The sequence below is a fragment of the Oncorhynchus masou genome, chromosome 6, assembly GCF_036934945.1.
Source record: "Oncorhynchus masou masou isolate Uvic2021 chromosome 6, UVic_Omas_1.1, whole genome shotgun sequence".
Lineage (NCBI taxonomy): Eukaryota > Metazoa > Chordata > Actinopteri > Salmoniformes > Salmonidae > Oncorhynchus > Oncorhynchus masou.
Window position 1 is genome coordinate 70,015,117 of NC_088217.1, and position 10,694 is coordinate 70,025,810.

A 10,694-nucleotide genomic window follows, 5' to 3' on the forward strand; every position below is an offset into this window, starting at 1 on the left:
TGTGCATGGTTCATAGAACCGGGGTTACGTCAGTAACCTCTGGTAGTCGCTAGATGCAGTTGTAATAAACAGAGCGGTTTCTGTTTTCTTGATACAAATGTGTCTCTATCTTATGTGTCTTCTGTTTCCCTCTACAATGCCCACAAGCCGAGCAGGACTCATTAGAACAGAGTGGACAAGACCAGGCACTAAATCAGACTGGGGGGAAAATACATTATCAATTAAAGCAGGAAGCACCTGTGACTCGGTCTACAAAAAAAGTGGTCAGATGAAGCAGATGCTAAACTACAGGACTGTTTTGCTAGCACAGACTGGAATATGATCCGGGATTATTCCGATGGCACTGAGGACATCATCCCCACAGTGACTGTACATGCATACCCCAACCAGAAGCCATGGATTACAGGCAACATTCACACTGAGCTAAAGGGTAGAGCTGCCGCATTCAAGGAGCGGGACTCTAACCCGGAAACTTATAAGAAATCCCACTATGCCCTCTGATGAACCATCAAACAGGCAAAGCGTCAATACAGGACTAAGATCGAATCCGGGAGGGAGGAGGGAGGAGGTGAGGGCCCTCGGAGTGTGGTGTCAGGAAAATAACCTCACGCTCAACGTCAACAAAACTAAGGAGATGATTGTGGACTTCAGGAAACTGCAGAGGGAACACCCCCCTATCCACATCGATGGAACAGTAGTGGAGAGGGTAGCAAGTTTTAAGGTTCTTGGCATACACATCACAGACAAACTGAATTGGTCCACTCACACAGACAGCATCGTGAAGAAGGCGCAGCAGCGCCTCTTCAACCTCAGGAGGCTGAAGAAATTCGGCTTGTCACCAAAAGCACTCACAAACTTCTACAGATGCACAATCGAGAGCATCCTGGCGGGCTGTATCACCGCCTGGTACGGCAACTGCTCCTCCCTCAACCGTAAGGTTCTCCAGAGGGTAGTGAGGTCTGCACAACGCATCACCGGGGGCAAACTACCTGCCCTCCAGGACACCTACACCACCCGATGTTACAGGAAGGCCATAAAGATCATCAAGGACATCAACCACCCGAGCCACTGCCTGTTCACCCCTCTATCATCCAGAAGGCGAGGTCAGTACAGGTGCATCAAAGCTGGGACCGAGAGACTGAAAAACAGCTTCTATCTCAAGGCCATCAGACTGTTAAACAGCCACCACTAACATTGAGTGGCTGCTGCCAACACACTGACACTGACTCAACTCCAGCCACTTTAATAATGGGAATTGATGGGAAATGATGTAAATATATCACTAGCCACTTTAAACAATGCTACCTTATATAATGTTACTTACCCTACATTATTCATCTCATATGCATACGTATATACTGTACTCTATATCATCGACTGCATCCTTATGTAATACATGTATCACTAGTCACTTTAACTATGCCAATTTGTTTACATACTCATCTCATATGTATATACTGTACTCGATACCATCTACTGTATCTTGCCTATGCTGTTCTGTACCATCACTCATTCATATATCCTTATGTACATATTCTTTATCCCCTTACACTGTGTATAAGACAGTAGTTTAGGAATTGTTAATTAGATTACTTGTTGGTTATTACTGCATTGTCGGAACTAGAAGCACAAGCATTTCGCTACACTCACATTAACATCTGCTAACCATGTGTATGTGACAAATAAAATTTGATTTGATTTGAATCATACTACACCGGCTCCGATGCTCGTTGGATGTGGCAGGGCTTGCAAACTATTACAGACTACAAAGGGAAGCACAGCTGAGAGCTGTCCAGTGACACAAGCATACCAGACGAGCTAAATAACTTCTATGCTTGCTTTGAGGCAAGTAACACTGAAACATGCATGAGAGCATCAGCTGTTCCGGACGACTGTGTGATCACACTCTCCGCAGCCAATGTGAGTAAGAACTTTTAATAGGTTAACGTTCACAAGGCCGCTTGGGCCAGACGGAGGACGTGGACGTGTACTCCGAGCATGCGCTGACCAACTGGCAAGTGTCTTCATTGACATTTTCAACCTCTCCCTGTCTGAGTCTGTAATACCAACATGTTTCAAGCAGACCACCATAGTCCCTGTGCCCAAGAACACTAAGGTAACCTGCCTAAATGACTACCGACCTTCTAGCACTCACGTCTGTAGCCAGGAAATACTTTGAAAGGCTGGTCATGGCTCACATCAACACCATTATCCCAGAAACCCTAGACCCACACCAATTTGCATACTGTACCAACAGATCCACAGATGATGCTCTCTCTATTGCACTCCACACTGCCCTTTCCCACCTGGACAAAAGGAACACCTATGTGAGAATGCAATTCATTGACTACAGCTCAGCGTTCAACACCAAAGTGCCCTCAAAGTTCATCACTAAGCTAAGGACCCTGGGACTAAACACCTCCCTCTGCAATTGGATTCTGGACTTCCTGACGGGCCGCCTCCGGTGGTAAGGGTAGGTAAGAACGCATCCGCCACGCTGATCCTCAACACGGGGCCCCTAAGGGGTGTGTGCTCAGTCCCCTCCTGTATTCCCTGTTCACTCATGACTGCACGGCCAGGCATGACTCCAACACCATCCTTAAGCTTGCCGATGACACAACAGTGTTAGGCCTGATCACCAACAACGATGAGACAGCCTATAGGGAGGAGGTCAGAAACCTGACCATGTGGTGCAAGGACAACAACCTCTCCCTCAACCTGATCAAGACTATTGTGACGTAGAAGTCCGTCACTGGCCGCGGGCAGCATTTGGTTCTTTAACGCACACACATATTCATCACTCCTCCCTGCGCCATTATAAGATAAGTTAACAATGTGGGTCGACACACAAATTAACTTCTGTCTTGGTGCATGCATTTCACACTTGTCAATGTTCATATTTGAGAGATACAATAATTATTATACTTATCAATGTTGTGGATGAGCGCATTGTTTGTTTGTTCTGTTCCTCTCTCTCCATCTCTGTAGCTTCCGGGTATGCTGGAAAAGGACCCGAGCTAAGGGAATTGGGTTGGCTTTATAGTGCCTGTCCCAAATGGCTCATTAATGCATATGGGCATATTGAAAGATATTGTCAGTAGTGATGTAATGTATTAAATGTTATGTTGGGATATTGTTTAAAACCGTGTTGCAATGTATATCCTTTAGTATGTTTAGTTCATGGGAAATGTAGGTTTGTATTGTTAATTGATTAATTAATTAGGGTTAATTGTTCTGAGGGGAGGGGCTAGCCCTACAAAAGGAGACTCTCCTCCAGTCTCTATGGTGGCAGTGGTGGGATGGCGTACCGCAAATCAGTGAATTCCAACAAGAGAGGTAAAGGAATGTATACAGGATTGCGTTCTCAGCAACAGCATCAACTGTCAGAAAAGGTACCTGAAGTTGAACCGGGGTGGAATACCATGGAATCGTCTGGTGAAGAAGAGGTCAAGTATGAGAAACTAGGAGCCCGACCGCGGGGCCAAAGACAACCAGAACTGGGTGAGCTGCTGGCTGAAGGAGCAGTTGGGGGACCAGAACCACACCCAACCATGGTAACCCTTTTTCAGCAACTTTTCACCTGCCTTGAGAGGAGGGATGAAGACCTCAAGCAGGAGTTACGTGGCCTACGCCAATCTATCCTCACAGCTCCCCACCAGGCAGAACTCGTCAGTGAGAGCCCAAGATTGGGTCTTCCAACACCAGGACGACAAAGGCTCGATGCAGCAGGGACTTCAACTCCACAGCAGGCACCCCAAGCAGTAATGAGGCCAGCACCAGGAGACCAGTCCAGCAGTGTTAACGTCCATCTTCCAGCATTCCTGAGGAAGGAGCCAAGATGCCCTCATACCAGCAGGGGGAGGACATTGAAAACTACCTGCTGAGGTTTGAGCGCATGGCTAAGACGTGGCAGTGGCCTGAGGTAGAGTGGGCCTGCAGGCTTGTCCCATTGCTCACGGGCAAGGCCTTAGAGGCTTACACAGCAATGGATGAGGGGCTGTCCAATGTCTACAAGGGCTTGAAGGAAGCGCTGCTGGTGAAGTTTGACATCTCACCGGAAACCTACCGTCAACGCTTCAGAGCTGCATCAACGCCATCGGGTGAGTCGCCGACAGAGACGTACCACCGCCTCAAGGGTCTCTACCGACGATGGGTTCGACCGGGGAGAAGACACAGGACGAAATCGGGGAGGTCATCATCCTCGAGCAACTTCTACAGGTTCTACCACGCGACATTCGAACCTGGGTCCGAGAGCACGAGCCCAAGGACGGGCTTATGGCGGCCAAGCGTGCACTGCAGTATCTTAATGCACGTAAAGGGGGCCCACCACAACCTGCAGCACCCGCTCCAAGGAGTCTCAGAGACACAAGGGACATCAGAAACGCCAGAGATGGTGGAGGTAACTCTGGGGGTTATGTGTCTGGGAGGGAGGTAAGGGATCATGCAGTTTGCTCTGATGGGAGGGGTCTGACCTGTTTTTACTGCCGGCAGCAGGGGCACAAAGCTTCAATGTGTCCGCTACGTAAATCCAAGCTCTCAGGTTACTGTTATGTACCCAGAGAGGGGGATGGTGTTCAGAATAGACAGACTCAGGAAGGGTCATGCTTGGTACCTGTAAAAGTGAATGGTAAAAGTCTTACTGCAATGATTGACACCGGCAGTTCCCTGTCATTGATCAGAAAAGGTAATGTACCTGTTAATGACATTGATTATGGTCATCAGACACTGATCCAATGTGTCCATGGTGACCAGTCACAGCAGCCCACAGCTGAACTCACAGTTGAGATTCAGGGTCAGAAATACCTCCTCAAAGTTGGGGTAATGGAGAAGCTACCTTTTGAGATGATTTTGGGGAGGGATGTGCCTGTACTCTCTGATCTGTTGGGAAGTGTGGGGGGTCAGCTATATGGGCAGTCAGTTTGCCAGTCTGATGTTCAGATGGCATGTTCAGTTGTCACTCGTGCCCAGGCCAAAGCTGGTTTACAACCTCTGCCTGACTTGTGTGATAGTCTGTGCGAGGGGGAACCAAAGGGCCCAGAAAGTCACGCCGCCAGCGGCGTCTTGAGAAGTATGTGGGAACCCCTGTACCTGTTGCTGATGTGTCTGGGTTAGAGGTGCAATGGGATGTTCCACAAAATTTTGCTACACTGCAGAAGTCTGACACAACCTTGAAATGTTTGTTTGACAAGGCCTTAGCTGGGGACAGTCAATCTTCATGTGGGGGGATTTACACAGTAGACAACCACATACTCTACCTTGGGTCAGAGGCAGATAGCAGGAAGTTGGTGGTGCCATCTACCTGTAGACCACTTGTTCTCAACCTTGCACATACAGTTCCATGGGCAGGCCATCTAGGGCAACATAAGACCTATCTTAGGCTAGGCTCCCGTTTCTTTTGGCCCTCCATGTATACTGATGTACAAAAATACTGCAAATCATGCCCCACGTGCCAGAAAACCAGTGCTGTCTGTAGGTCTGAACGGGCTCCTCTATGTTCACTGCCAGTTATCTCTACCCCATTCAAGAGAATTGCAATGGACATTGTTGGACCCTTGGAGAAGAGTAGTGCAGGTTACAAGTATATATTGGTGATCTGTGACTATGCCACCCGGTTCCCAGAAGCCTTCCCACTCCGTTCCATAACCACTCCAAAAATAATCAGTGCTCTTGTTCAGCTCTTCTCTCGTGTAGGAATCCCAGATGAAATCCTGACGGACCAAGGGACAAACTTCACCTCGCGACTGATGGTTCAACTCCACCGACAGCTGGGCATTAAAGGCTTGAGGACTACTCCCTACCATCCCCAAATGGATGGGCTCGTAGAGAGATTCAATCAAACACTCAAGAACATGCTGAGGAAGTTTGTGGCTGACACTGGTAAAGACTGGGATAAGTGGTTACCCTTTCTGCTTTTTGCTTACAGGGAGGTGCCTCAGGCATCGACAGGTTTCTCGCCATTCGAACTCCTCTATGGATGGCCAGTGCAAGGACCACTGGACCTGCTGAAGAAGTGCTGGGAAGGTTCCCCAGTAGCTACCTCAGGACAGGGGATTGTCCAGTATGTCCTCCAGATGCGAGACAGGTTGGAACGGTACCGAGAGGAAGCTAGAGCAAACCTTCAGCAAGCCCAGAAGGCCCAGAAGAGAGGCTATGACCAGCACGCTCGCCACAGAGAGTTTGAGCCAGGACAGAAAGTCCTGCTCCTCCTTCCCTCGTCTACCAGCAAGCTCCTTGCGCAATGGCAAGGACCGTACCTAATCGGGAGGAAGATGGGCCCAGTGACCTACGAGGTGCTGCACCCGGACAAGGGTAAGAAGAAGCAAACCTACCATGTGAACCTTCTCAAGGCCTGGGAGGAGAAAGAGGAACTCTCCAAAGGAAAGTCCTTTCTGGTCCGCAGAGTAGAAGAGGATGAGTCGGATGGGGTCACAGAGGCATGGAAAGAACGAGCAGAAGTCATACTGGCTCACCTGGAAGACGACAAGCAAGATGAGCTGAAGCAGCTGTTTGGCAAGTATCCGGCCCTCTTCAGTCAGAGACCAGGAAGAACCAAAGTCCTAGAACACGTCATTCGTTTGAAACCTGGCCAGAACCCTGTCCGCCAGCATCCTTACCGTGTGCCTGAGAGGCTGGTGGTAGCCCTCAAGGAAGAGGTCCACACCATGATGGAGATGGATGTTGTCGAGCCATCTTCAAGTGAATGGAGCAGCCCTATTGTCATTGTCCCAAAGAAGGATGGCTCTTTGCGCGTCTGCATGGACTTCCGTAAGGTGAATGCCATCTCCCAGTTTGATGCCTATCCCATGCCCCGCATTGACGACTTACTGGAGAGAATAGGTAGAGCTCATTACATCACCACATTGGATCTCTGCAAAGGGTACTGGCAGGTGCCCCTGGATGAACAATCCAAGGCCTACACGGCATTCCGGACGCCAATGGGCCTGTTCCAGTTCAAGGTCATGCCGTTTGGCCTTCATGGGGCCCCTGCGACTTTCCAGAGGCTGATGGACAAGGTCCTCCAGGACTGTGACGATTACTGTGCTGCTTACTTGGACGACGTGGTGATCTACAGCCACTCCTGGGAGGAGCACATACAGCATCTTAGCAGAGTACTGGGGAAGATCCATGAAGCAGGCCTCACGCTTAACCTCCTGAAGTGTGAGTGGGCGAAACAGGAGACAAAGTACCTGGGTTACCAGCTGGGTAAGGGTGAAGTTCGGCCTCAGGTGGAGAAAGTGGAGTCCATCAGGAATAGCCCTCGACCCAGAACCAAGACACAGGTGAAGTCCTTCCTAGGTCTGGCAGGGTGGTACCGGAGATTCATTCCACAGTTTTCGACCATCGCTGTCCCTCTGACCAACCTCACTTCGAAGGGGGCCAGCAACCCTGTGAAGTGGACTGAGGAGTGTGAGGAAGCCTTCATGACACTGAAAAACGACTGTGCTCATTCCCTGTTCTCCAGACCCCTGATTTTCAGAAGAGATTTCTCGTGCAGGTGGACGCTTCGGCTGTAGGAATTGGAGCTGTACTGGCCCAAGGGGAGCCAGGAGAAGAGCTTCCTGTGCTGTACCTGAGTCGGAAGCTATTGCCCAGGGAAACCAGGTATTCTACAATCGAAAAGGAGTGCCTGGCTATAAAGTGGGCCCTAGATAGCCTCCGTTACTACCTTCTTGGGAGGGAATTTGACCTGCACACGGACCACAGAGCACTGACCTGGATCCAGACCATTAAGGACCGGAATTCTCATGTGACCAGGTGGTATCTGGAGCTCCAGCCCTTCAGGTTCTGTGTCCGTCACAAGGCAGGAAAAGAGAACGTTACTGCGGACTACCTATCAAGGCTCCCGAACATGGTCGCTTCAGGAGAGGAGGAAGGTAATGTGACGTAGAAGTCCGTCACTGGCCGCGGGCAGCATTTGGTTCTTTAACGCACACACATATTCATCACTCCTCCCTGCGCCATTATAAGATAAGTTAACAATGTGGGTCGACACACAAATTAACTTCTGTCTTGGTGCATGCATTTCACACTTGTCAATGTTCATATTTGAGAGATACAATAATTATTATACTTATCAATGTTGTGGATGAGCGCATTGTTTGTTTGTTCTGTTCCTCTCTCTCCATCTCTGTAGCTTCCGGGTATGCTGGAAAAGGACCCGAGCTAAGGGAATTGGGTTGGCTTTATAGTGCCTGTCCCAAATGGCTCATTAATGCATATGGGCATATTGAAAGATATTGTCAGTAGTGATGTAATGTATTAAATGTTATGTTGGGATATTGTTTAAAACCGTGTTGCAATGTATATCCTTTAGTATGTTTAGTTCATGGGAAATGTAGGTTTGTATTGTTAATTGATTAATTAATTAGGGTTAATTGTTCTGAGGGGAGGGGCTAGCCCTACAAAAGGAGACTCTCCTCCAGTCTCTAGAGAGGCAGTTTGGATTGAGCTGTGGATGGGGCAGCATTGTTTTTAAGCTGTCCCATAAGGTAGACGTTGATGGCAGTACTGTTGTTTTTTGTTCCGGAATCACTTGTAAATAAACACCTTTGCACAGAAGAACTTTTGCGGTTCCGCCATCTTTTTATTTTGATAGAGGTTAGGTTATCCAGTTTAGCCTTCTGGCCTACTCTACGTGACACTATGGAGATGATTGTGGACAACAGGAAAAGGAGGACCGAGCACGCCCCCATTCTCATAGAAGGGGCTGTAGTGGAGCAGCTTCAAGTTCCTTGGCGTCCACATCACCAACAAACAAACATGGTCCAAGCACACCAAGACATTCGTGAAGAGAGCACGACAAAACCTTTGGCATGGGTCATCAGATCCTCAAAAGGTTTTACAGCTGCACCATCGAGAGCATCCTGACATGTTGCATCACTGCCTGGTATGGCATCTGCTTGGCCTCCGACCGCAAAACACTACAGAGGGTAGTGCTTACGGCCCAGTACATCACCAGGGGCCAAGCTTCCTGCCATCCAGGACCTCTATACCAGGCGGTGTCAGAGATTGTGAAATGACTCCAGCCACCCTAGGCAGATAACCCACTGTTCCCCGGGCGCCATGGATGTTGATTATGGCAGCCCCCTGCACCTCTCTGATTCAGAGGAATTGGGTTAAATGCAGAAGACACATTTCATTTGAATGCATTCAGTTGTACAGCTGACTAGGTATCCCCTTTTCCCAAATTGCATCCTATTCCCTACGTGAAAACTCTGGTCAAAAGTAGTGCACTACATAGGGAATAGGGTGCCATTTTGGATGCAGTTAGTTCAGACTGCACTCTTAAAAATAAAGGTGCAACTTGGAACCAAATAAGGTTCTTGAGCGCGATGCCATAAGGAAACCATTTTAGGGTCTCTGAAGAACCATAAATGAGATGGTTCTTTGAAAAGAAAATAGAAATGGCTCGTCCCTCCAGGACCGGAATTGAATAGCCCTACTGTATGGTTTTATGCCTGACCTGCATATTTCCCAGGGTGCCTTTCAAGTTATTTTTTTAGCAAGTGACAGAGACATGGGGATTGCATTCTTTCACATTAAGTCCTGTGGCCTTCATAAAGTGAAATCCTAAGTGAATATCTTGTCATTACAATTAAATACTTTAAAGATGCGCTATGCAGAAATGGCCTTTTCCTGATTGCTAAAATTCGAATAGTTTGCCTAATTTCAGTTTATGTCACAAAAGAAGCAAGTATGTCGTAGAGAATCATTGTACCATCTAAATCATTGTGAAATATATTTTCCACAACCAAAAATATTGTATTTTCAGCTGTTTAAAGCTGGAATACAAAACCAAAAGTAAAATACACAAAAACAAAACATAAGTATGGGAAGCATAGAAATAGTGCACATAGAACAGATCAAACTGGAAGAACCATTTCAGTAACATGTGTAATAAGTCCAAGTAACATATTAGAATAGTTTAGTGTATGTTATTTATATTTGAGTAGCATAAGAATAACTAGTTAATCAATGTACATGCAAGAACGTAGATATTGAAACAAAGAATTCTAAAACTCAACCAGCAATAGAGCATGCTGGGAAATACACTATATATACAAAAGTATGTGGACACCCCTTCAAATTAGTGAATTCGGCTATTTCAGCAACACCCGTTGCTGTCACGTGTATAAAATTGAGCACAAAGCCATGCGATCTCCATAGGAAAACATTAGCAGTAGAACATCGTTACTGAAGAGCTCAGTGACTTTCAATTTGGCACCATCATAGGATGCCACCTTTCCAACAAGTCTGTTTGTCCAATTTCTGCACCACTAGAGCTACCCCAGTCAACTGTAAGTTCTGTTATTGTGACTTGGAAACATCTAGGAGCAACAACGGCTCAGCCACGAAGTGGTAGGCCACAGAAGCAACGTCAGCACAATAACTGTTTGTCGCAAGCTTTATGAAATGGGTTTCCATGGCCAAGCAGTCGTGCACAAGCCTAAGATCACCATGCGCAATGTAAGTGGTGTAAAGCTTGCCACCATTGGACTCTGTGGCAATGGAAAAACATTCTCTGGAGTGATGAATTACTTTTCACCATCTGGCAGTCCGACAGACAAATCTGGGTTTGGTGGATGCCAGTAGAACGCTACCTGCCCCAATGCATAGGGGCAACTGTAAAGTTTGGTGGATGTGGAATAATGGTCTAGGCCCCTTAGTTGCAGTGAAATCTTAATGCTACAACA